This window comes from Camelus dromedarius, chromosome 28, assembly GCF_036321535.1.
Source record: "Camelus dromedarius isolate mCamDro1 chromosome 28, mCamDro1.pat, whole genome shotgun sequence".
NCBI lineage: Eukaryota > Metazoa > Chordata > Mammalia > Artiodactyla > Camelidae > Camelus > Camelus dromedarius.
In genome coordinates, this window is record NC_087463.1 from 15,127,731 (window position 1) to 15,154,836 (window position 27,106).

Genomic DNA, 27,106 nt, shown 5'->3' on the forward strand with positions numbered 1-27,106 from the left:
AACGACTCAGTGAATGCATCAGCCATCTTGAAATGCCAGATAGCTTTTTAGCAACTTTCATTCCTGTTGTCAGACAAGATCCTGCTGTGTCCGCTCGGAAAGTGGAGATTTTCGATCATCCAGATAATCCAAGTAAAAGGAATAACTTTTGACTAAAATTCTCAAATATTTCAAGCAAAAGCACCTGGGCCTGAGTTACCTGGGTTGTTACCTTAGGTTTTCTTGTGACTTTACTTTGCAAAGCCCTCAGAAATCCACTCTGAGTCATCCTGTATGTTTAGTTTTTTCCTAATTATTGAGATAGCCATGATTTGAGGGACTCTTTTAAAATTATTGTCAAGCCAAAATAAACAAACTGACATTAAAAAAAAAAAAACCAACAATAATAGTTTCTCTAAAGGGCTCAGAATGGACCTAAATTAAAAAAGGAGAATTTGGACACTTTAAAACCCTTTCTACACAAATGCACTCTAGAGACCCAACTTGTTTCTTCTTTCTTCTAGTTCACAAGGAAACAATCTGCTTTGTTCCCTACTGCAGAAAATGTAAACCACTACATCTTTAAAGCACAGCCATTCCATATGTAAAAACCAAAGTCTCGATACTTACTTTTCAATACTTTTTGTCCAAGGAACGTGATAGGAGGGCTGGCTCGGCTGTGGGCTCCCCAGGCAGTGTGTGAGGCATTGGTGGGGCGTCCCTGGTCCCGGAACTGGGGATTCAGAGGAGTTACAGGGTTCAGGGTCTTTTCCAAAGTTTTTCAAAGCACAGCTGGGTCTGTTTCCAGCAAAGTTCCTATCTTCCTAAGAGGGAAAATTCCGTGCCTGGGGAAGTTCTGGAAGACGGGCATTTTTTTTTCCCCTGCCCTTGAATGAACTAGGTCATTGCTGAAGCTGGAGAATATTTTTTAGCATCACCGTGATGAAACTTGAGGGCTGTTTCTGCAGGAGGTACAACACTTGTTGACGCTGCCGGGGAGGCCTTGGCAAAGGGGCCTGGTGAAATGCAGCCCCAGGGAGCTGATGAAACCCAGACGAGCTGTCACGATGGCTCGGAGACAGCAGCATTTGGCAGAGCCCATGCAGGACCTCAGGTTCAGGTGCTTGCCTCTTAGAAAAGCAAAATCTCACTGCTTGTTAAAGTGATTAAGGCAGTTCTCCTAGCAAGGGTCTATCAGACACTTGAAATACACATAGGAAACCCGTTGGAGGGGGGAGGGGATGGGAGGCAAAAATAAGAGTCATATGTTGTTCATTTAGAGCTGGTATATTATAGTCGTCGTTCTCTGAAGTTCTCTGAGAAAAGCAGAAGCCACAGCAAGGCAGGATCCACCCTCTTCCCCCAGGGGTGCCCTCCCCTCCTCGTCACCCCACCTTTCTCTCTCTCTCTTTCTCTCTCACACACACACACAATTTTCTCTCTTTGTATTTTGACTGCGGTAGTAAAAAGAAAATAGGGGAAGACCATTAAAAATCCGCAGAAAAAATACATACCATGAACTCTGTTTTTTCAGATTGTCAAGAATCATTCATGTTGGCAAAGCACACTTTGTAACGTGGGCATTTTTTTTTAAATTGGATTTTGTCCAAATCCAAGAAAGAACATAGAAAATCCAGAAGTATGCCTCTATAACCACTTTGCCTCTCTTTGCAAAAGTATTTTAATGTCCCATACCTGTAAACTGACAGCTTCGAAAGAAACCTCTTAGGAGACTCACGGCTAAAATTAGCTACCAGCTTCGAATGGGTGACTTTGAAAGGGACATAGCTGTAAATATTCACCCTGTGCTGGGCATGATAATCCTCAAAAGCAAACTGTGTTTATGTGACACCGTGCAGGCATCACTATACCTTGAGGGAATGAAATTTTTCATAAGATGAAAAATCACCTAAAATTAAGAAATATCAAGAAGTATATGGTTGATATGTTCTGTTTTTTTCAGTTTTATCTTCATTTGAGAAGAAAGCTATTGAAAGCTGAGAGACTCTATTATGGTAGCTCACAGCGAAAAAAAATGTGACAATGAATATATGTATGTTCATGTATAACTGAAAAATTGTGCTCTACACTGGAGTTTGACACAACATTGTAAAATGACTATAACTCAATTTAAAAAAAAAAGAAAGAAAGCTGAGAGACTCTAAAATAATGACATTCTCTTTGGGAACCGGTCTCTACGAACTGCAATGGGATGCAGAAATTAGCAAATCTTTGTGATTGTGGATATCAGTTGATTTTATCAAAAGCCAGATTCTCTTCACAGAGGAAGGTGGATAAGAGGAGATAGATAACTGTGAGGTGAGACTGAAGAGAGAAAGAAGCTGTGCTGATAAAAACTAAACAAGAGGGGAGGGTTCAGCTTAGTGGTAGAGTTCATGCTTAGCAGGCACGAGGTCCTGGGTTCAATCTCTAGTACCTCCAATTATTATATATATATATTATATATATAATATATATATATAATATATATATATAAAATTATACACAATAAGATAGGATAAAGCCAAAAGGGAACCAGTCTCTAAACACAGTAGATAAATATGATGTGCTCTTGAAAGAGTTGCCTGGAAGTGCTTAAATGGAAACGTTGACATTTCTTATGAAACTTATTTTTGTTCTTCACAAACAACTTGAAAGACAGACTCCCTAAACTCCTGTCATTCATCTCCTAGTAAAACAAAGAAGCAGAGGATTTAAATATATATGTATTTACATAACCAATTTGCCCGTATTTATCGGTCATCCCATTAGCCTGCAGGCATAGAATTTCTGTTGTAATTCTTACATATGGGGGAGCAGGAATGGAAGAAAATCAGAAACAGAGACCTAGGGAGTAAACTCAGGTCAGGTCACTGTTTTGAATTTTCTACGATTATTCAAAGGAAGGGATAGAAGGAGACAGAAAAAGGGGGGGAGGTTGAAGAAAAAAAGGAGGGCATATATTTGTGGCCCTCTAATAACATCAAAAAATATGTAGTTGTGATGAAAAATAAAATGTTTGGCATCATTCCAAGTAAAGCAGTATGGAATATACAAAATATGTTTAAGTAATCTCTCTTTCTGAAGCTATAGGAGAAGGGGGGAAAAACCCTTCACATGAGCGATTTCTCACCTAAGGAGCAGGGCTGGAAATGTATTTTTGCATCAGATGTCATTTAATTGCTTCTCTGAAAGGCCTCTGGGGCTTCGTTATTTTCCTTGGCATCTTGAATGAATGGGTGCCCTGCAATTCACCAGCCACTGTAGCCTTGTTGGGGACTGGGATCTTGTCAATTTTCAACTCATCTGACTGTTTCAAGCAAATTCATTCAGTTCTTAAGCTGCTCTTCACTCTCATAACTTGGGCTTAGATTGGCACATATGAGGGGTTTATCTCTCATCTTCTTCCTCCTGGCACAGAAGGTCTTCGAATTTAGTGTTGAACAGTACAAGTGATGAATGCCTTTCCCAGCAGAGCACATTCTTGGCTGAGGCTTGGTACCAACCACATGTCAGGGAAGATCAGGTTTTCTGCCAAGGTCCTGGGGCCAAGTTGGAACTGAGCAAGTCAGTCCGGCTGCAGGGAGCAGTCAACATTTGGGGAAAGCCCCCACCCCCCACCACGGAGAACCCCTATGCAGGGTCCAGGGATTCTCAGAGTTTTTGCACTATATGCAGTTCCCTGCTCAGTGGACGTGATCTGAATCAGGCCTCTACAACCTTCATTCAGCCCTCTATATTTTAAACGGCTGCTAGTCACTCAGGTAGGTCAACTCAACTGGTACTCTTCCCTAAAGAACAGTGTTGAAAGAATTAGTAATGTAAATAAAACTCTGTTCTCTCAGTGTTTTTCATCACAGGGAACAGAGTTCTACAAAATTCCTTCTGAGAATATGAAGTTAAAAAATATTTGCAAAAAAAATTTTAATGAAATTTTTTTCAGAATTCCTATATCCGAGAGGAACTTTTCCAAACATCTGAATGTTGCTTGGAATTTGCAATTCATTTTTCCTTAAGTATCAAAATCACAAACAGCAGTTGTGTTCCCAGGACACCTTACAGAGGTGTTTAATCCGTCATGTTTCTAAAGTACCCAATTTCAGCTACCTAAAACCACAAGTATCAAAACCAGGTTAAAATTCAATTTAACTGCATATGAAGGTCTAAGTACCTGAAAAAAAAAATCCCAACTTCCATGATAAAATTTTGGCAGAGTTTATTCCCATGCTTCAGTTTTATTTTTAAAATAGCCACACACACACACAAACACACACACACACACACACACAAAAGTGTTACAACTCTGAGAACAGGAGAAAAATTCCAATTTTCACAAATTTGTATATTGAGTCCTAGGCCCAATTTCACGAATACTAAGTCAAATGAATTACTTAAACAGTGTATGGAAATTTAAATTTTAAAGAAATATTTGTGTATGTTACGTATAGTATATATTTTATAAAAGTTTCCTTTTAAGGCTTTTCTTTGGATTATAAGAGCAATATATACTCATTACTGAAAATCATATACCCAGTACTAAAAATTTTTAATATTTTGGTTTTGAAAATTTCAAATCTCCCACCCCGCCCAAGATAACCACCATTTTGGTATATTTCCTCCTACTCTTTTTATTTTCCCTTTGTGCATGCTTATACATATAATTTTCTTTTTCTTTTTTTTTTTTTCCCCACTTAACATGAACCTCTCATTAAGAATTCTTCAGGAAAACCTATATACTATTCTATCAAATGAATGTGTTATACTTTATGTAGGCAGTGTTCTACTGGTAGATATTAATATTGCTTATATATTTTTGCTTTTATAAATAATGATGTGATACACATTCTTGTAAATAAATCTTTGGGCATATCACTCTTATCTAAGGACAGGATATTAAAAGTGGCATTGGGAGGTCAAAAGTTACAAGTACTTTAAGGTTTTGAAATATATTGCCAAACAAAACTCTTACCAGTCATACTGCACTATGTTTTCACCAGCAGACAAAAGCCCACCCATCTTACTGAGAGATAACTCTTGGCACTGAACACTATCACTGAAAATGTTTTTGCCACTCTTAGAAGCAAAATTTCTTTGATTGCTAATGAGGTTAAATAGTGTTTTTATAAGTTCTTTGGACCTTTTTCTTTTATGAATTGTCTTTTCAATTTGGGGGGGTCAACTTTGGTATTTTGAGTATTTTCCTTTTGCACATATAAATGCACTTCATATATAATTTCTGCCTATAGGCTCTATCTTCTTCTATCTTTGTAGTTTTGATATATAGAAGTTATAAGTTTGTAAGGTTTTGATATATAGAAGTTTTGAATTTTTAATAAAAACCATGCAGGGAGGAGGAAAAGAGAGTTTTTTTTTTTAATGGGTGCAGAGTTTCAGTTTTGCAAGATGAAAAAGTTCTGGAGATCTATTTCACAACATTGTGAATATACTTAACACTACTAAGATGCACATTTAAAAGCCATTAACATGGAAACTTTATGGTTTTTTTAACAATTTTTTTTAATTATCTTTTTCTTGGGGTTTCTTCCTTCGCTTATAAAGCCCCATTCACTCCATGTACTTATCCACTGTACCATACTGCTCCAAGGCAGAGGAGAGAGTAAAGCTGAGTTCAAATCAAGGCTTTCTTCCTCTTTTTCATGTTACTTGGTCTGTGCTAATGTACTGGATCAACTTGTGTCTTGTTCTTTAACCTGGACATTTAGGATTTTCAATTTCCTTGCTGCTTTAGGGCTTCCACCCTTTGCACCTTAGAGAGTGATACAGGTATAATGGTTAGGGTTTTGGCTGAAGGCTCTAGACTTTTGCCCCTATTAAGAATAGAAGGAGAGACAAGCAAGATGGCGGAGTAGAAGGACACTCGTAGCTCACCCTCTCCCACAAATACACCAAAACTCACATCTACGGACCTACTCAGCCAACCAGAGCACCTGCCGAACTCTGACAGAACATCGCCCTCTTTGAAAGACAAAGACACCAAAAATCTGGTAGGAGAAAAGGAAAAAAGAAAGAAGAAGAAGCAAAACAGTGCGGGACCGATCCCGCAGGGAGGGAGCAGCAAAGGAGGACTGGCACTCGTTCGCTGGGTCTCCCCTCTCCAACGGAGAGGCCAGCGGGACGGAAGGGGAGCCTCCGAGGCTCATATCTGCCCCGAGCACCCCTTGACCGACAGAACTGAGTTAAACGGGCACAAAGGGTCCCCACAACACCCAGCCCGAGATGCGAGCTGGCAGCTGGGGCCGGGACAGGCCGCCCAGGCCGGGCGGAGGACGGGGGCGGCTGCACTGAGACAGCCCCAGGGGACTGCAGGGGGCTGCGCACCGTGGCTGAGAGGGGATACGGAGCAGAATGACCTCAGTCCCCCATAAATTGTGAAAAAAGTGAAGCAACACGGCTGGTGTGCCCTGTGGGGAGGGGCGCCATAACCTTTGTCTCCTCAGACCTGCGCCGCCATTACTGGCACTTCTTGCAAGAAGAGAGGCAGGGCGCAGCCACAGCCGCCATCTCCTCCTGTGCGCAGCGCCCAGGCGGGGGCGGGCCGAGCCCTGAATCCACACCCGAGGGCTCCGCAACCTCCTAGGCAGTACTGAGACTTGTTTACAGCCGGAGGCAAATAGGATCTTTCTGCCCTGGCACCTCAGAGAACTTCCGCCACCAAGACAAACAAGGAGCTGAGATTTGGCACGCAGCAGGGGCGGGGCCGTTCCGCAGTCTTCCCCGAGCCCGCCTTCGGAGCTTTGACCCAAGGCAGAGCCGGCAGCTGCACAGAGCAGCGGAGTGACCAGTGCCAAGAGAGGGCGGGCGGCCACCCCCCCTTCCTGGCAGAATGCAGCACCTGACCTCGGTGCTGGGAGGGGGGCGCGATCCGCCCACCTGCCTCGCCCGAGTGCAGCATCTGACTGCGGCATTGGGAGGGGGAGTGACCCACCTGCCCACCGGGTAAGAGCTCAGCTCCTGACCCAGTGTTAGGAGTGGGTGCTATCTGCTAGCGGACAGCCACCGGGAGCAGCACAGAGAAGGGCGCCAACAGAGGGCCTCTGGAAACAGCAAGCTGAGGTCGTGAAACAGGGCGAAGACACAAAGACCTCTCGATAAAATCATTAAGAGCACACCATCTCCAGCAGAACTAGATAACTGATGCTCCTTAAGCCACAGTGCCAGAGAGAAATGAGCAAGATGAAGAAGCATAGGAACCACTCCCAATTAAAAGATCAAGAGAAATCCCCTGAAAGCACGATCAAGGAAATAGACATTGATGGCCTACTAGATCAAGATTTCAAAAAAGGAGTGATCAAAGTACTGAAGGAACTAAAAGAAATAGTGTTTAGAGATATAAAATATGTCAAAACTGAAATAGAAGCTATAAAGAAGAACCAAGTAGAATTAGTAAACTCATTTGCTGAGATGAGAGCTGACCTAAAGGCTGTACAGAGCAGGCTAGATAATGCAGAGGAAAAAATAAGTGACCTAGAAGACAGGACAACAGAAAGCACCCAATCAGAACAGCTACAAGATAAACAAATAAAAAACAATGAAAACAATATAAGGGACCTATGAAATAATATAAAGCTTGCCAATCTACGCATAACAGGGGTTCCAGAAGGGGAAGAAAGAAAAAAAGGGGATTGAAAAGGTATTTGAAGAAATCATGACTGAAAACTTCCCAAACTTAAAGGAATCAGATATCCAAGTACAGGAGGCTCAGAGGGTCTCAAACAGGAAGAACCCAAACAGACCCACACCAAGACATAATCATCATCAAGATGGCCAGAGTCAAGGATAAAGAAATGATCCTAAAGGCAGCAAGAGAAAAACAAAGAGTGAGTTACAAGGGAACCCCCATAAGGTCTGTGTCTCTATACAGACACTACAGTCCAGAAAGGAGTGGCAAGATATATTCAAAATCCTGAATGAAAAAAAGATGCAGCCTAGGATACTCTTATCTAGAAAGGCTATCCTTTAGAATAGAAGGAGAGATAAAGAACTTCACAGACAAGCAAAAACTAAAAGAGTTTAGCAACACTAAACCTATGCTAAAAGAAATATTGACAGGTCTACTCTAAATAGAAAAGAAGCAGGATGCTACAAAAATGAAAAACTCATAACTGGAAAAGAGATAACTGCCATGAATTACAAAAAGAATAAACACAAAATTGTAAAAGAAGACATCTAAATCATTAAGAGTGGGAGAGGGAAGCAAGGAAAGCCACTATGGAAAACAGTATGGAGATTCCTCAAAAGACTAGGAATATACTTACCATAGGACCCAGGAATCCCACTCCTGGGCATATATCCAGAAGGAACCCTACTTCAAAATGACACCTGCACCCCAATGTTTATAGCAGCACTATTTACAATAGCCAAGACATGGAAGCAGCCTACATGTCCATCAACAGATGACTGAATAAAGAAGATGTGGTATATTTATACAACAGAATACTATTCAGCCACAAAAACCAACAACATAATGCCATTTGCAGCAACATGGATGTTCCTGGAGAATGTCATTCTAAGTGAAGTAAGCCAGAAAGAGAAAGAAAAATACCATATGAGATCGCTTATATGAGGAATCTAAAAATAATAAATAAATAAATAAATAAATAAATAAATAAATAAATAAATAAATAAATAACAGAAACAGACTCATAGACATAGACTACAAACTTGTGGTTGCCAAGGGGGTGGGGCGTGGGAAGGGACAGACTAGGATTTTAAAATGCAGAATAGATAAACAAGATTATACTGTATAGCACAGGGAAAAATATACAAGATCTTGTGGTAGCTCATAATGAAAAAAAATGTGACAATGAATATATACATGTTCATGTATGACTGAAAAATTGTGCTCTATACTAGAACTTGACACAACATTGTAAAATAACTATTACTCAGTAAAAAAAAAAAAAAAGAATAGAAGGAAATGGGAATTAGAACTTTCAGCTGGGACAAAATGAGGAGGTTAGAAAATCTTCTTCCCCAAAAGCAACTATAAATATAGACAATGTAGACAGCCATTTTAGTGCTCTGGAAATCAACCAAAAGCATGCAGTAATATGGGATCCATTTATGGTTGAGAAATATCTCAACTTTGGGTACTATCAGTGAATCTCTATGACATCTTGCCTGGAGCTGCTCCCATCCCCAGCCCAGCTCCAATGTCACAGGAGTTCTGCCAGGGCAGGCTGTGAGCACTGACATTTTTACTGCCGCAGTTAAAGGGGGCTCACTGGATTTGGAGCAATGGACAACACCTGTGCCCAGCAGTGTTATCAATGGAAGTAATTCTTGCAGCAGATGAGTGGAGAAGGCCAATAGCTCTACCAGCCTGAGGATGGCATTGTGGTTGAGGCAAGCATCTATCTGGCTGAGGTGGATTTTATGTGCAGTGGAGACCAGGGAGACCCAGCTATCCATCCACACATTCCCAGCATGCACAGAGGAGATGTGAAAGGGTCCAGCAAAAAGTAAATATTAGGGCATACTCAAAAATGTCTGAAACTTGAGTGCATTCCCCTACCCACACACCAACACACTGGCAGAGGATGAAAGTTTTACTGGCTCAAGGTATTTGAGCATAACTTCTGTCCAATCATTAGCCACCCATGAGGCCATGCAGACACAGGAGTGACTCCTAGGAAACAAAGTTTAAAAATGTTTTTAAGAAAATTGAGCAGAAATATCTGTGTCCACATACTTTGGAGGAGGCAGATTTCATAGGTTTAATCTCAGGCAAGTTACTAAACTAAAAAATAAACCAAATAGCAACAACAACCTTGGGGGCGAGGAGTGATGGTTGGAACTCAGAGTTACTGCAATGTATTATCTAAAATTTCAAGTTTTTAGAAAAAAAAACAGACAGAGAGAGACAGAAAGAAAGAGAGATGTCAAAGAAACAGGACAGTGTACTCTTACATAGGAAAAAAGCCATCAAAAAGAAACTCTCTGAGTGTTCCCATTATTACCCTGATACCAAAGGCCAATGAAGACATTGCAAGAAATAAAACCAAAGACCAATATATTTCAAAAACATAAATGTAAAAATCCTTAACAAACTATTACCAAACTGAAATGAGCAACATATGAAAAGGACTATACTCCATGACCAACTGGGATTTATACAGGCAATGTTAGGAAGGTTTAACATCTGAAAGCCAATCAATGTAATACACTGTTAACAGAATAAAAGACAAAACCACATAATCATCACAATAGAAGCATTTGATAAAATACAACACCCATGCATGATAAAAACTCTCACAAACTATGACTGGAAGGTAATTTCCTCAACCTGGCGAAGAGTATCTAAAAAACAAACAACCAAAACCCACAATGAGAATATTCCACTTAATGGTGAAAGACTGAATTATTATCCCCCTAATATCAGGAAAAAGCAAGGATGTGACTCTTGCTAATCTAGTCAACAGCATACAGGTAGTTCTAGTCAGGGCAATAAAGAAAAAACATTAAAGCGTCCACATTGGAAAGGTAAAAGTAGAACTGTTTTCAGTCACAGATGACAAGATTCTGTATGTAGTAAATCCCAAGGATTCAACTGAAAAACCACTACAACTAAAAAGCAAGGTTTAACAAAGTCACAAGATATGAATCAATATTGAATAATCAATTGTATATCTATATACTAACAATTTAAAAATGAAATTAAGAAAGCAATTCCTTTCACAATAGTACCAATAAGAATCAAATACTTAGACATAAATTTAAAAGACAGGTATACTGAAAATTACATAACATTGAAAAGAGAAAATAAAGATGAAATAAATAGACATTCTACATTTATGGATTGGAAGACTCAGTATTACCAAGATTGCAATGGTCCCCAAATTGATCTATATATTCAATATAATCCCTACCAAAATCCCAGCAGTGTTCTTGTAGAAACTGATAAGCTAATCCTAAAATTTGTATGGAAATGCAATGGAATTAGAATAGCTAGAAAATTTTTGAAAAAGGACAATAAAGTTAGAGGATTTATACTACCTGATTTTAAAACATATTTAAAAAGCCATGGTAATCAAGACAGTGCAATACTGGTACACTATTATACAGATGGACAGTCTATATAGATGTTTCAGAATTGAGAATCCAGAAATAAGCCTTCACACTTATTTCAATTGATTTTGACAAAGGTACCAAGGTAATTCAACAAAAGAAAGGATTGTCTTTTCGATAAATGGTGCTGAGACAACTGGATATCTATATGCAAAAAAACCCCCTAACTTTGAAACTTACCTCATACCATACATAAAAATTAATTCAAAATGGATCACAGACCTAAATGTAAGTGCTACAATGATAAACTTCTAGAGGTAAACATAGAAGAAAATTGTGATTTGGGTTATGCAGAGGGTTTTTATATATGACATCAAAATCATGATCCATAAAAATAAAAACTAGGAAACTGAGTTTTATCAAAATTAAAAACTCTTTTGCTTCAATTAGAGGGATAACCCTCCCAGACTTCAAACAATATCACAAAGCTACAGTAATTAAAACAGCATGGTATTGGCACAAAAACAGACACATGGATTAATGGAACAGAATAGAGACACTAGAAATAAACCCACACATTTAAGGTCAATTAATCTCCAACAAAAGAAGCAAGAATATACAATGGAGAAAAGACAGTCTCTTCAGCAAGCAGTGTTGGGAAAGCTGAACAGCCACATGTAAATCAATGAAGTTAGAACACATCCTCACACCATACACAAAAATAAACTTAAAATGGCTTAAAGACTTACATATAAGACATGACATCATAAAACTCCTGGAAGAGAGCATAGGTAAAACATTCTCTGACATAAATGGTACCAATGTTTTCTTAGGTCAGTCTCCCAAGGCAATAGAAATAAAAGCAAAAACAAACCAATGGGATCTAATCAAATTTATAAGCTTTTGCCAGCAAAGGAAACCATAAATAAAATGAAAAGACAACCTACAGACTGGGATGCGACTGACAAGGTCTTAACTTACAGAAGGTACAAACAGCTCATACAACTCAATAACCAAAATACCAAACAACAAAACATGGGCAGAATACCTAAACAGACATTTCTCCAAGAAGATACACAGATGGCCAATAGACACAGGAAAAGTTGCTCAATATGCTAATCATCAGAGAAATGCAAATCAAAACTACAATGAGATATCACCTCACACCAGTCAGAATGGCCATCATTAAAAAGTCCACAAACGATAAATGCTGGAGAGAGCGTAGAGAAAAGGCAACCCTCCTACACTGCTGGTGGGAATGTAATTTGGTGCTGCTACGATGGAAAACAGTATGGAGATTCCTTAAAAAACTAAAATAGAGATACCATATGATCTAGCAATCTTACTCCTGGGCATATGTCTGGAGGAAACTCTAATTCAAAAAGATACACGCATTCCAATGTCCATAGCAGCACTATTTACAATAACAAAGACATGGAAGCAACCTAAATGTCCATCAACAGATGGCTGGGTAAAGAAGTTGTGGTATACACACACACACACACACACACACACACACAATGGAATACTACTTAGTCATAAAAAAGAATGAAATAATGCCATTTGCAGCAACATGGATGGACCTAGAGATTATCATACTAAGTGAAGTAAGTCAGACAGAGAAAGACAAATATCATATGATATTACTTATATGTGGAATCTTAAAAAATGATACAAATGAATTTATTTACAGAACAGAGATTCACAGACATAGAAAACAAACTCATGGTTACCAAAGGGGAACAGGGGGGAGGGATAAATTAAGAGTTTGTGATTAGCAGATACAAACTATTATATCCAAAATTAAAAAACAACAAGGTCCTACTGTATAGCACAGGGAACTATATTTAATATCTTATAATAACCTATAATGAAAAAGAATATTAAAAGGAATATATATATATACATGAATCACTATGCTGTATACCAGAAACTAACAGAACATTATAAATCAACTATACTTTAGTAAAAAAAAAAAAGCAAAACCAAAACTGTTTTGCTTCGAAAAACATCATTATACACCACAAACAGGGAGAAAATACTTGCAAATCATTATATATATATATTCTCAATAGATAGATAGATAGATAAAGATATTCTTTTTTTTTCCTATTACTTGGAAATCATTTATTGCCTCTTAGATAGAGACATTCTTGAAATGTCTTGAAAGGATGCTTAACAACATCAATTATTAAGGAAATACAAATTAAAACTACAGTGAGATACCATTACACACCCAGTCACAGCTATAATAAAAAAGACAGACAATACCAAATGTCCACGAGGATGTGAAGAAACTAGAACCCTCATACATTGCTGGTGGGAATGTAAAATGGCACAGCCACTTTGGAAAACAGTTTGGCAATTTCTTAAAACATTAAACATAGCCTTACCATATGACTCAGTAATTCCACTCCTATAAATCTACCTCTAAGAAATGAAAACACACGTCTAAACAAAAGACTGTATGCCAAAAACTGGAAACAATTCAAGTGGCCGTCAACCAGTGAATGGATAAAACAAATGATGGCACGTGCATCCATACAATCGAGTACTATTCAACAATAAAAAAGAAAGGACAACAGATACATGCTATAACTTAGAAGAAACTCAAAAACATTCTGCTAAGTAAAAGAAGCTAGATGCAAAAGACGACATATTGAATTCTGCCATTTATATGAAATGTCCACAGAAAAGCAAATTTATAGAGACAGAAAAGACATCAGTGGCTCCCTGGGGCTGTGGGTGGGAGGGAGGATTAGCTGCAAATAGTCATGAGGGAACTTTTGGGGATGATGAAATGCTCTAAAACTGGATTGTGGTAATGGTTGCACAACTATAAATATATTTTTGAATTGTTGAATCATACACGAACAATGGGAAAATTTTGTTTTATGTAAATTATACTCCAGTAAAGCTTTTTAAAATGTATAATAAAACAGTTAATGGATCCCTCACCTATCCTTTAAATTTTTTAAAAACTTGTACTTTATAATTTTTCCAGGTTTACTGAGGTATAATTTGCATATAGTTTGCACATATGTTCTCCCATTCTGCAGGTTGCCTTTTCACTCTGCTGACTCTTTCCTTCGCTGTGCATAAGCTTTTTCATTTGACATAGTCTCACTTGTGTATTTTTGCTTTTGTTGCCTGTGCTTTCAGTGTGGTAGCCAAGAAATCACTGCCAAGATCAATGTCAAGAAGCTTTTCCCCTGTTTTCCTCTTGGAGTTTTATGGTTTCAGATGTTACATTCAAATCTTTCATCCATTTCGAGTTACTTCTTGTATATAGTGAAAGATGTGTCCAATGTTTGCATGTGGATATACAGTTTCCCAATACTATTTATTGAAGAGACTATCCTTTCTTCATTGTGTCATCTTGGTGCGTACTGGTAAAAAGTTAGTTGATGCTTTGTACATGACTTTATTTCTGGGCTCTCTATTATGTTCCATTGGTCTCTGTGTCTGTTTTTACGCCAGTACGATACTGTTTTGATTACTATTGCTTTATAAAATAGTTTGAAATCAGGAAGTGTAATGCCTCCAGCTTTGTTCTTCTTTCTCAAGATCACTTTGGCCTTTCCACATCTTCTGTGGTTCCATATGAATTTTAAGATTATTTTTTCTCTTTCTGTAAAAAAAAAAGTCTCTAGGATTTTTATAGAGATTGCTTTGAAATTGTCAGTTGCTTCGGGTAAGTATGGACATCTCAACAATACTAATTCTTCTAATCCATGAACATAGATGTTTTTCCATTTACTTGTGTCTGCTTTAATTTCTTTCATCAATGTTTTATAGTTTTCATGGTATAAATCTTTCACTCCCTTGGTTAAGTTTATTCCTAAGTATTTGATTCTCTTTGATGCTATTATAAATGGGGTTGTTTCTTAATTTCCTTTTCAGATAGTTTGTTGTTTGGTAGACAGAAACTCAACTGATCTTTGTATGTTGAGTTTGTATCCTACAACTTTATTGAATTCATTTATTAGTTCTAACAGTGGTTTTTGGAGTCTTTAGGGTTTTCCATATATAAGATCACATCATTTGCAAACAGAGATAATTTTACTTCCCCATTTCCAATTCGGATGCCTTTTAGTTGACCTTCGTTCTTCAGTGACATCAAAAAGCATAGAACCTATTTGGTAAACCTACGGCTTTGAATGATTACTTTGGATTTCAATTCCCATAAGCCCAAGAAGCAGATACTCAGTGAGTAAATCCTCCTGAACATGATATTCCTCGTGACAGATACGCAGAGAGCCAAAAATCTAAGACAAGAATTATCACCAGCCACCTCGTGTGACACTTGCTCGTTTGACAGTGTCATTATGCTGCTCTCTTATGTAACAAGATAGCACATGAGCCTGTCCTCCAACAAATGTAAAGGTGACAGGGGAAATGGTGTTTGCCCTAAGGAGCTCTGCAAAGGTCAGGGGACAGTTTCTGAACTTTTACCATGTATTACCTGCTGGTCAGGTAGCCTTGAAGACTTTTATGCCCCAAATTTTGCATTAAATAATATTAATTTTAAAATCATAGGAAATCTTACCTGATCTTAAATCAGGGTTTTTGGCAAAATATTACGTTTCCTGTTCCTACCATTTTATTTATAACACATAGTATTTTCACTGCCTTAAAAATCTTCTGTGCTTCACCTATTTATCCCCTCCACCCTTATCTCTGCCAACCACTAATAATAACCACTGTGTTCATAGTTTAGCCTTTTCCAGAATGTCATATAGTTGGAATCATACAGCCTTTTCAGACTAGTTTGTTTCACTTAGAAATATGCGTTTAAGGTTCCTCCGTGTCTTGTCATGGCTTGATAGTTCATTTCTTTTTAGTGCTAAATAATATTCTATTATCTGGTTGTACCAGTTTATTTAACTATTCACCTACTGATGGACATCTGGGTAGCCTCCAAGTTTTGGCAATTATGAACAATGCTGCTATAAATATCCATGCACAGGTTTTTGTTTGGACATAAGTTTTCAACTCCTTTGTGTAAATACCAAGGAGTGAGATTGCTGGATCTTACGATATGTTTAGTTTTGTAAGAAGCTGCCAAACTGTTTCCCAAAGTGTCTGTATCCTTTTGCATGCCCACTGGCAATGAATGAGAGTTTTTGTTGTCCCACAACCTGGCCAACAGTTGGTGTTGTCGGTGTTCCAGATTTTGGCCACTCTATTAAGGTGTGTAGTGGTTATTTTTTTAATTATGCCATCTGCTTTATAAATCCTTCATTCTCATACCTCTTTAGAGAGGGCCTCAGCTGAAAATTTCATTTTACCATCCTGTTATACTTACCTTCTTTAACCTGGCATTTTCCCAAGCTCATTGATATCCACGAACTTGTAGATTTCAGAGTTCACACGTCTTTATGATATACAGCAACGACTTGGAAGGGCCATTACCTTCCTCCCTTGAGAAGCAGTTCCCTTTATTTCGACCCTTCCTTTACTGTCATTGACCTAACACCTAAACATTTGCACACTTTTGAATCTTATAATGACCATGTGGTTAGAAAAATTTGCTTGTGTAGAATTTTGCCAAAGAATTTTATCATTATAAATAATTCACATCCATTTATTTCCACAATATTAATCAATTATACTTTTTTTCCCCTGGAAGCCATGTTACTGTTCACTCTATAGATTGGCTGTTCTTGCATTTAGATGCTTCTACATTTTATGACAGGTTCCACTAAGGGTGTCCACCGAAACATCTATCTATCCATCCATCTCTATATACATATATTTTTTTATTTTATTTTATTTTATTTTTTGCATAGAAGTAACGGCAGCCTGGTACTCTCTAGCTCAGCAGTCATTTTTAACAGTTTTATCAACAGCAATGCAGTTTCATCCCTAGCTGTTTTCAGACCTCTTCAAAGGACATTACCTGGGGGGGTATAGTGCAGTGGTAGAGTGTGTGCTTAGCATGCTCGAGGTCCTCGATTCAATTCCCAATAACTCCATTTAAATAAATAAGTAAATAAACAAACCTAATTAACTCCCCCACCCCCACCTCCAAAAAAAAGAGCTTCTATTTAATCAAATACCTTAGTCTCATTTGCTTCAAAAGACATTTGGGAACAAGATTATCCCTAAATTATGGAGTAAAGAAAGACCAAGGCAGAGAAAGCTTAAAAGCAGCACTCGTGTAATTCCTGAGTGCACATTTGCACTGCATTGATCTAGTACAGAATGAAATAACATGGACTCTGAGTTTTGACTGTAAACTTTTGGTTTCACCTTCTTATGTTTCCTCCCTTTGTGGTTAGCCACTTGGGAGGGGATTTCCGGAGATGCAGGCTATATAGTTTGTTTCCCAAAATATTTTGCATTGTTTTGGGTGACAGAGTACATTGTCTCCTCTGTAAAACTTAGGTCTCAGAGAACCAAAATGACTTACAGCCTTAATCACATCATCATCATTTGTCTCACTGGTGACCGGAGGTGCCTCTATTATGACATATTCTTTCATAAGAAAAGAAAACTTTTAAAAAAAATGTTCTTTTTTAATTTGGTAAAATACACATAACACAAAATTTACCATTTTTTCTTCCAGTTTTATCAAGATATAAATGACATACAGCACAGTATAAATTATAGCAGCACTATTCATAATTGCCAAAACTTGGAAGCAACCCAGATGTCCATCAGTAGGTGAACAGTTAAATAAACTGGTACATCCAGACCAAAAGAATATTATATAGCACTAAAAAGAAACAAGCTATCAAGCCAAGAAAAGACATGGAGGAACCTTAAATGCATATTACTAAGTGAAAGAAACTAGTCTGAAAAGGCTGTATGATTCCAACTGTATGACATTCTGGAAAAGGCTGAACTATGAACACAGTGAAATTATCAATAGTTGCCAGAGATAAGGGTGGAGGGGATAAACAGGTGAAGCACAGAAGATTTTTAAGGCAGTGAAAATACTACATATGTATGTCATTATACATTTGTCTAAATCTGTAGCATGAATGTATAACACCAACAGTGAATTTTAAGGTAAACTATGGACTTTGGGCGATTATGATGTAACAATATAGGTTCATCAGTTGTAAAAAAAATGTATCATTCTGGTAAGTGATGTTGATAACAGGGAAGGCTATATACATGTGGGTGCAAGGGGTATATGGAAAATCCATGTATCTTCCTCTCGATTTTGTTGTAAAACTAACACTACTCTAAAGAAATGAAGTCTAAAATGATTAGTATGAATGACTGTTTATCCACTTAGAAAACAAAACAATTATGATTATTTTTAAACCTACCAGGCATCTTGCTAGTTGAAGCATCTATAGAAAGATGCTGTAAAGTTAGACACAGTATCTACAGAGTACAAATTGGCTTAGGCAATGAAGGGGATCAGAATATGCCACCCAAAAATATACCGAACTGTTTGGTATGATGATTATTTTAAGCTGAAAATTTCTGAGATGCAACAGATGCAAAAAAAAAAAAAAAAAAAAGCCTTCTGGTAGCTTCCTTTATCTGACTAAAAAGCAATAACATCCGGGAAATAAGGCTGCCATAAATTCTTCTTCAGGATAGATCCACTCCCAGAAGGAAGAATGCAAATAAAACTTATTCAGTCCCTTCTCCAAGGTTATGACCCTGAAGAAGATAGAAAGACCACTCACACCTGCATTGACAGTTATCACAAACTTTCTCATCTCCCATCTGTTCTCCAAAAACCCATGTGACTTCCCTAAAGAATTCTATCTGTTCTTCCCATAAGAAACCTTTTCTCCCCTCTCCCTTTCTTCTACTGAATTGGATATATAATCCTTTAACCATTTCAAGGAGCCAGCTACTTCCTTTGCTGGTTCCCCTGTGCATATGAAATAAACCTTTTCTCCTGCTAATCTGTCGTTTCCCAGTGTAATTTGCAGGCCCCAAATACTGAAGATAAGAGGGTAGAGGAAAAGGTGTTTGTTTTTTTTTTCTTTCCCTCCCCTACAGCCAAAAGGGGAATTTGTTCTCTCAGGCAAGTACTCTGCAGGAAAGCTGGATGTGAGCTGGGCCTTGGGGATGACCACAAGCAGGGATGAACACCACAAACCCTCTCTCCATCTCTCACTTCTGCTCCTCTCAGTGTTCTAGTCATTTTCTCCCTCTGAGGACTGGATTTTTCCACACAGCCGGTGGGGACATGGCCACCGGACAGCTCAGACTTATACCTCACAGGTTTACCACCTGAGATAGCCTGAGACCCTTTTCATCAAGCTGAAGATCAGAAATCCCCAGGACTGGCCAAGCTTGGGGACCATACCCTCCTCCAGCCAATCACCAGTTGAGGAAGCAGGCTGTTAAGAAACTGAGGGCTCTCATTGCATCACACGTTGTAAAGTGGAGTTGCTGAGAAGAGAGTGCCACTGTAGACAGAACAGTACTCATCCACTCACAGTCCTTCCAAAGAGCATTGTGAAGACCTCAGAAACACAGTCAGGCCACCTACATGGCTCCCTTGGCATCCTGAATCCCTAGACTAGAGTTAATGGACCATACACCTAACACTGGGTTGGCAGGAGTGTGTGGGGAGCCGCAGAACCCCGCCCTGAATCATAGTCAGTCATCTGCAGCCTTTTTTAGCTTGTCAGTGCTCAGCTCCCAGAAGGCTGGACCCTCCTCTGGTCTATGTTGCTTTATTCAGACAATTTTTGGAACAATGTTGGCCAGCATCCGAGATGCCCATGGCTCTACCACATAGCTCGACAGTTTTGCCCCAACTCAGTACTCCCTCGACCCAGTATTATTTGTCTTAAAAACCCAAACCCCAAACGAGACTGTGCTGCGCTCCTCCCCGGAGCAGGTCTCGGATTATCCAATTATCAAATAACGGAAATGGGGAGAGGCGAAGGTCAGCCCTTGCGCCCCGACTCCCTGCGCACCGCCCACGCCGCCTTCATCTCCCCCTTCTGCTGAGCCCCGCTCCGGGCGCTGTGACCCGTGAAGGAATGTAAAAGAGGTGTCTCTGCGCTTGTGAAGATTGTGTGCCACGCCCTTCAATGCTTTAGGGAGATAAATTTAAACATAAAACAGGAAGTGATTCTCTGCGTAGCAGAGAATGATCTAAGAGAAGTTATTGCCCCAAGATATTTTCAAGCTAAAGTGTGGGGGAGGGGTTCTCAAACATTAGTGTGGATCCCAAACACCTGGAGGGCTTGTTCAGCCACATACTTTGGGCTCACGCCCAGAGTTTCTTTCAGCAGGTTTGGCGTGAGGCCTGAGAATTTGCATTTCTAAAAAGCTGATGCTGTTAGTCCAGGGCCCGCACGTTGAGAACGACTCCAGTAGAGCCTTAAGAGGAGACAAAACCTCTCTGGGCCACAGGGCTAAGGTGCTCTTTACTGGTGACCTTCCATGAACATAGTGTTAAACAGGTAGCCACATACGTACTTGTTTAAGCTGTTCTCATCATGAAATGGTTATTGATTATCTTTATTAAGATACCATAAAAATTTCTAAGAGCTTCAGGGCTCTGATCTATGTACAGCAAAACCTCATTAAATGAAATTCATTAGTCACTCAGTGAAAAGCTTAAATTGTAGAAGAATTTAAGTAAATGCCCTTTTACCCATAATTTCAACTAGCCTCCTATAAAAAATGTTTCAAAGAAAAATTTTCATTGACATTGCTTTACAGAACAAATTCATAATTAGCATATAAGGATTAGCACATAACTAATGCTTAAGGGTCTTAAGTATGATTTAAGTTGGAGTTTTTTACTTGTTTTTTTTGGGGGGGGGATTAGATTTATTTATACCTCCATTCTGATGGAGGTACTGGGGATTGAACCCAGGACCTTATCTATGCTGCACACACACTCTACCACTGAACAATACCCGCCCCTCTGTGATTTAAACTGTTAATCAACTAAACATGTACCTTCTTTGCCTCTTTCCCTCAACAAATAAATATTACTTGCATTTGAATTTAATACGGTGTCCATTCTCCTGAAGTAGCTCTGCTCATTCTCAACATTTAATTTTAGCATATAACTAATATGTTACAGTTTGAATCTTCAGTCTTTTAAATATTGCCCCTCTGCCCCACACAGATAAATCAGATTTATATGTTAATTAAACATATAAATTTACTTGCGTAACTCGAAGTAGAGTCCACCTCCCCAGAGCAGCTGTGAGCATCATCCATGGCTAGTCTCTGATCACGTGCCCTCCTCCCTCTGTACGCTCTTCCACTCAGAACCTCAGGAGTGAAAGGGACTTACAAAGCATCTAGTCCATACCCCCAGACCGACCCACCAAATGTGTTTTCAGGGTACCATGCCAAGGAGTTCCCAGACTCTGGACAGCCCGAGCAGTCAGGAGTTCTGAATCAACTCTTGTCTGCACACACCATGTGCAGAGTCTACCCAGGTCCCTCTGTCAGTGACCCCAGGAAACAGCAGGTCACCCTTGGAGGCCTGAAGAAGAGCCAGTACTCCCATATTTAATCACCTTTTGACCTGAGTGTGCTTGCTGCAGAGGCTAATGTCATTCAACTGGGAATGGTCATAGTTGTCACATTTTTAAAAAATATATAAATTATACCAATATTCCCAGGAAATAATCATGTCCTCATTGGTTAGATTCCTTCCACTCTCTGAGTTTACCATTCATAACCCTAGAAGTGTATTTCTCTTTGTTCCTGGCCCATCTCTTGACCTTCTGATAAAAGTCTCTGGACTGAACTGCCTACACCAATATAGAAATCCTGAGGTCCAAAACCCTGCTTTGTCACTAATTTATCTCCTCAACTAGATAATAGGGTCCTAGAGAATATGGGCTCTGTTTTATATTTTGTGGCCCTTTTGTGTCTGAAGGGATAGCCGGGATCCAGAATCCCAAGTCCCCTTGCCGATGTCTGCTTGGTTCCCAAAGGACATATATATGGAAGAAGAGCATGTTATGCAGGGGACATTGCACATAATATACTCTCTTTATAACTAGGTAAGTCATCGGCCAAAGTCCCCATGGTGGGACTCTACCTTGATGGAATGGCAGAGACTAATGAGGAACCACTCCTTTTCCTCAAGGCTTAGCACAGAGCTGGCCTCATCTGCTCTCTCCATACCTCCTGTCTTCCAGGGGCCACCCTCATCCCACATTGACTTTCAGCTGTGTGTCTAAACATCCACCCCACCCTGGTCTAGTTGGCCTTGGTTCCAAGGACATGGGGCTGGAGTAGAGCGATCGCAAAAAAGATAGCAGGATGCAAGGGGGCCTAATAAGCAGGCAGAGCGAGCATTTATACAGAAGAACAGGCATACAAATACCAAGGAAGATAAAAAGTGCCAAAATATTGGCTGGAGGTAAGTCAGGATCAGGGGACGGTTTATGTCCACTATTTCGATGATCCTTTAAAGGTAAACAGGCTAATTTTTCATGCACCAGCACTATGGTCCCTTGATTGGAATACTCTTAACAGCCCTGGCACTCTGGAATCCTGGCTGGACAGGTCAGCTCTGAGCCTCGCTTGGGAAGGAAGAGGAGTCCAAATGGAGACTAGGGATAGGGCGGGGAGCAGTGCCCATGTTAGAAGCTCGTAGGAGTTGGAAGCCTAGAAGAATACAAAGCCTTTCTCCCTTAAGAGTAAGTCTAATAGATCTTCACCCCTTTCTCCTGGGCCCTCTACTGGTCTTCTTTGTTTCTCTCACTTTTAACATTCTGACTCTGAAGGGAAAGAGAAAGAATCAAGTGACCTTACAGAAGTTGACCTTCTGACTCTCATCATAAGTTCCTTTCCAGGGAAGGGTATATAGCCCAGTGGTAAGGCACCTACTTAGCATGCATGAGGTCCTAGGTTCCATGCCCAGGTCCTCCGTTTAAAAAAAAAAAAAAGGTGAAGAAGAGGTTCTTTTCCCACTATGCTTCTGATTTTGTCATTGACAGGTGCAGAAGTGCTTGTTTTCCAAAGATGGAGTGAGAGGCAGAGACGCTGGGCTCTCCCTAGGGCAATGGTTCTCATTTGGTTACATCAGAATCAGAGGAGAGATTAAGAGAACAATCTCAGTGACCAGGCAGCATCCCCAAACCAATTAAGTAAGAATCTTGGGTGTGAGACCGAGATATCAGCCCATTTTAAAACTCCCCAAACGATTCTAATGTACAGTCAAGGCTGACCACCATTGTCCTGGAGATTCAGCATCCTTTTGGAAGCCTAGAATCACTAGAATCACTTGAGGGACTTTAGTTTTGTTTTTTTAAAATCGTAGTTTTTAAACTTAAAACACCCCAGATCAATTAAAATCAGAGTCACTGGGGATTGTGAGCCAGGTATCAGTACGTTTTTAAGGTTTGTTGGGATTTAAAGTTCCTTTCTATGTACGTGGTAAACCATATATAACATAAAATTTACCATTTTAACCATTTTTAAGTATATAATTCAGTGGCATTAAGTACATTCACAGTGTTGGGCAACCATCACCACTATCCATTTCCAGAAGCTTTTCATCACCCTTAACAGAAACTTTGTATCCACTGAACAATGACTCCCTATTTCCCCCTACCCCACACCCAGCTCCTACTAACCTCTATTCTACTTTGTTTCTATGAATTTGCCTATTCTAGGCACCTTATATAAGTGGAATCATACTGTATTTGTCCTTTTGTGACTGATTTATTTCATTCAGCATAACGCTTTCTAGGTTTATCCACATTTTAGCGTGTGTCAGAATGTCCTTCCTTTTTAAGACTGTGTAATATTCTGTTGTATAGACATTGCACGTGTTGTTTATCCATTCATCTGTTAATGGACATTTGGGTTGTTTCCACCTTTTGGTTACTGTGAATAATGCTGCTACAAGTATTGGTATACAAGGATCTGTCTGAGTTGCTGCTTTCAATTCTTTTGGGGTATATACCACAAGTGGAATTGCTGGATCATGTGATAATTCTATGTTTAACTTTTTGAGGAACTGTGATCCCCTCATGTGATTCTTACATGCAGCCAAAGATGAGGAACACTGATTTGATCAAGAGCCCTCTTACATCCTAAGATTATACATCCTTACATCCTAAGGTTGTTGGTAAATATTACTGGATGTATTTCTTCATAAATTGCATTATAGCCCAGTGCGGTTCCTACTGCCACAAAGTCAAAAGACTACTGGGTGAACACAACATTGTAAATCAACTATACTTCAATTTTAAAAAAAGAAAAAAAAAACACCTTGTTTAATGGGAAATATCACCAAAAAAAAAGACCATTGGGTATATTAATGTACTTAATGTACTTAGAACACTTTTGAAAATCCCAAAGTTTCTCATGATCATGAGAATTATCATATCAGTTGTAGTTCCGACCTTCAGCTGAAATGTGTCCCAGTGATTTGTTAGTACTGATCACTTAAGTATCAGAGTCTCTGAATGATTTGCCTTGTAGATAATAAATTAGATCTGACTCAAGACTTTTCCTATCATAATGCTATGTCTATCATGGTACCTAGTATTATTCCTCAGATATGTTTTCTGGAATAAAGAGAAGATGGTGTTATCTACGGGAGTGTGTTACACACGTGAATGTCTTCCATCTCACCAAGCAATGCCAAGCTAGCCACTGACAGCCAGCTGCTGACAGCCTCGTGGGAATTCCCTTGTATACGAGGATTATTTTTTCTCCTGCTGCTCCACGTACTTTCTCCTTTCTTTTTGCTGCCGACAGAGTAACTCATCGCTCCCTTTCCTTGCCACAGAGATGGATGTAGTCAACCTTGTACTCTAAGCACCGTAAGAAAGAATTAACAAAGACCCAAATGGAAGGGTGTCCCAATTCGCTTATCTGTCTAGGTTATCTATGCCTTTCTTTGTCTTTGACTAGGGTATTTCTGCAACTCTGAGAGATAGAAGTTGTAGAAAACTGATAGTGATGCAAATAGCTCTTGATTACTAGATAAATTCTGTCAGGCGGAGGGTCAGTGGATTTCTCTCCTCTGCTGTGGAAGAAGCCATTTTGCATCTATTGAGCTAATTCATTTCAACACCCTGCTGGGCTTACATATTCATCTCACCTTTGGATTCTCTTTTGAAGTGGTTGTAACACCTTTCTAGTTCCCTCATTCACTAATGTGTTAAATAAAATCTTTGACATGTGTACATTTGTTGAGAGTTATGATTTTAACTTTCTTTAAAAAAAAAAAAAAAACTATCCTATCCAAAATCTGAAACACCAACACCACCAAACTCATGCAAGGGTGTGGGGCAACAGGAACGCTCTCATTCACTGCTGGTGGGAATGCAGAAGGGTCCAGCCATTTTGCGAAACAGTTTGGAGGTTTCTCACAAAACTAAACATACTCTTCCCATTTGATTCAGCAACCATGCTTCCAGGTATTTATCCAAAGGAGTTGAAAACTTATATCCATACAAAACCTACACACAGATGTTTATAACCGCTTTATTCACAATTGCCAAAACTTAGAAGCAACCAAGATGTCCTGAAGTAAGTGAATGGAGAAACTGTGGTACATCCAGACAACAGAATATTGTTTAGTGCTAAAAAGAAATGAGCTGTCAAGCTATGAAAAGACATGGAGGAAACTTACACACATATTATTAACTGAAAGAATCTGTGAACGAAAAATACTGCAAACCGTATCAGTAAACAAAGAATACTGAAGCCATCAAGTCATCAGCGGCTGCTGCCACCCCCCAGTGAAGACAAGCCTGCAGCCCAGCCTCTGCAGCCACTCACAATGGTGCCCTCTGAGGGGACTCAGAATAATAAAGGACAAGATACTGGCCCTAGATAGCATGATGCTTGTCAAAGGAATGAATTCAATGAGCCCAAATGTTTGCTTCCTCCCACACATAGAAAAGCACTAAATTCTTTAACTTGAGATACCTGGTTTCTTTAGATAACAAGTAATCTTTTATTGCTCCAACTACCTGGTCTTTGTTGTAAAGCTCCTATATATCCTAGCTCCTCCCCTACCTCTTCGGAGCAGTTCCTCAGAGCGACCTGAGAGGCTATCATCCCGGCTGGAGTCCTCCCGCCAAATAAAACATAACTCTCAACTTTTAGGCTGCGCATTTATTTCAGTCGACAAAACCAATCTGAAAAGGCCATATGATTTCAACTATGTAACATTCTAGAAAAGGCAAAACTATGGAGACAGTGAAAAAGACCAGTGATTTCAAAGGGTTGGAGGGAGAAGAGATGAAAAGGCAGAGCAGAGAGGATTTTTAGGGCAGTGAAAATAGGCTGTACTGTTGGGCCAAATGACATCCTTCAAAGTCCAATGACCCCACTTCTCAGATGCCTGCCTGTGATTCCTCAACAGATAAAGTACATTCTTTACTAGGCGTGTTTCCTCTAACAAACTAATAGCCCTAAGTAATGCCTAATCTCACAATAGCTCAGGCTGGCCTGTTTCAGCCCACCTTATCAGAGTCATAAACCCCATTGCCCTTCACGGACCCTAAACTTCTTACCTCACCTACAACCAATCAGAGCCTTGTGCACAAGCCGATCAGGTTGTGATCCGACCTTATAAAACACCCCAACACAGGGTGCTCACAAGGCACCTCCCGTCTGTGTGGCTGCTGTTGTCTACGACAGCACACCCTAATAAACTCCCTTCTATTCCCATAGTTTATCTCTGGTAGATTCTTTTATCAATCCACGCATCACCGTATCACTGACCAGCCGCCACGTTGTGTCCCACAATACGTATGATACCATAATGGTGGGCACATATCATTATACATTTGTCTATTTTTTTAATTTTTTTGATTTACAATGTTGTATTAGTTTCTGGTGTACAGCACAGTGATTTAGTTACACGTACATATACCTATTCTTTTCCATTACAGGTTACTATAAGCCATTGAATATAGTTCCCTGTGCTATACAGTAGGATCCTGTTGTTTATCTATTCTGTACATAGGACTTTGTATCAGCCAATCCCAAACTCCCAGTTTATCCCTCCCTACCACCTTCGCCCCCAACTCCTGGTACAACACCAGGAGTGAACCCTAATGTAAACTGTGGACTTAAGTGATTCTTGGTGTCAATACAAGTTCATCAGTTGTAACCAATGTACCACTCTGGTGGGGGATGCTGATAATGGGGGACACTGTGCATG

At 39.4% G+C, this 27,106-nt stretch overlaps 1 protein-coding gene across 6 annotated transcripts in view; it reads right to left on the reverse strand.

Moving 5' to 3' along the window:
- ALPK2 (alpha kinase 2) overlaps positions 1-27,106 on the reverse strand; it is a 125,738-nt gene that overhangs the window by 95,396 nt on the left and 3,236 nt on the right. For 2 of the 6 annotated variants that reach the window (XM_031441826.2, XM_031441825.2), the window contains exon 1: positions 610-2,074. The exons of 1 other annotated variant lie outside the window; for it this stretch is intronic. The gene's annotated coding sequence lies outside the window, so the exon portion shown is untranslated. Of the gene's footprint in view, positions 1-609; positions 2,076-27,106 lie in introns of those variants that run through there. 3 more of the 6 variants (XM_064480376.1, XM_064480377.1, XM_064480375.1) reach the window with 2 other exon arrangements.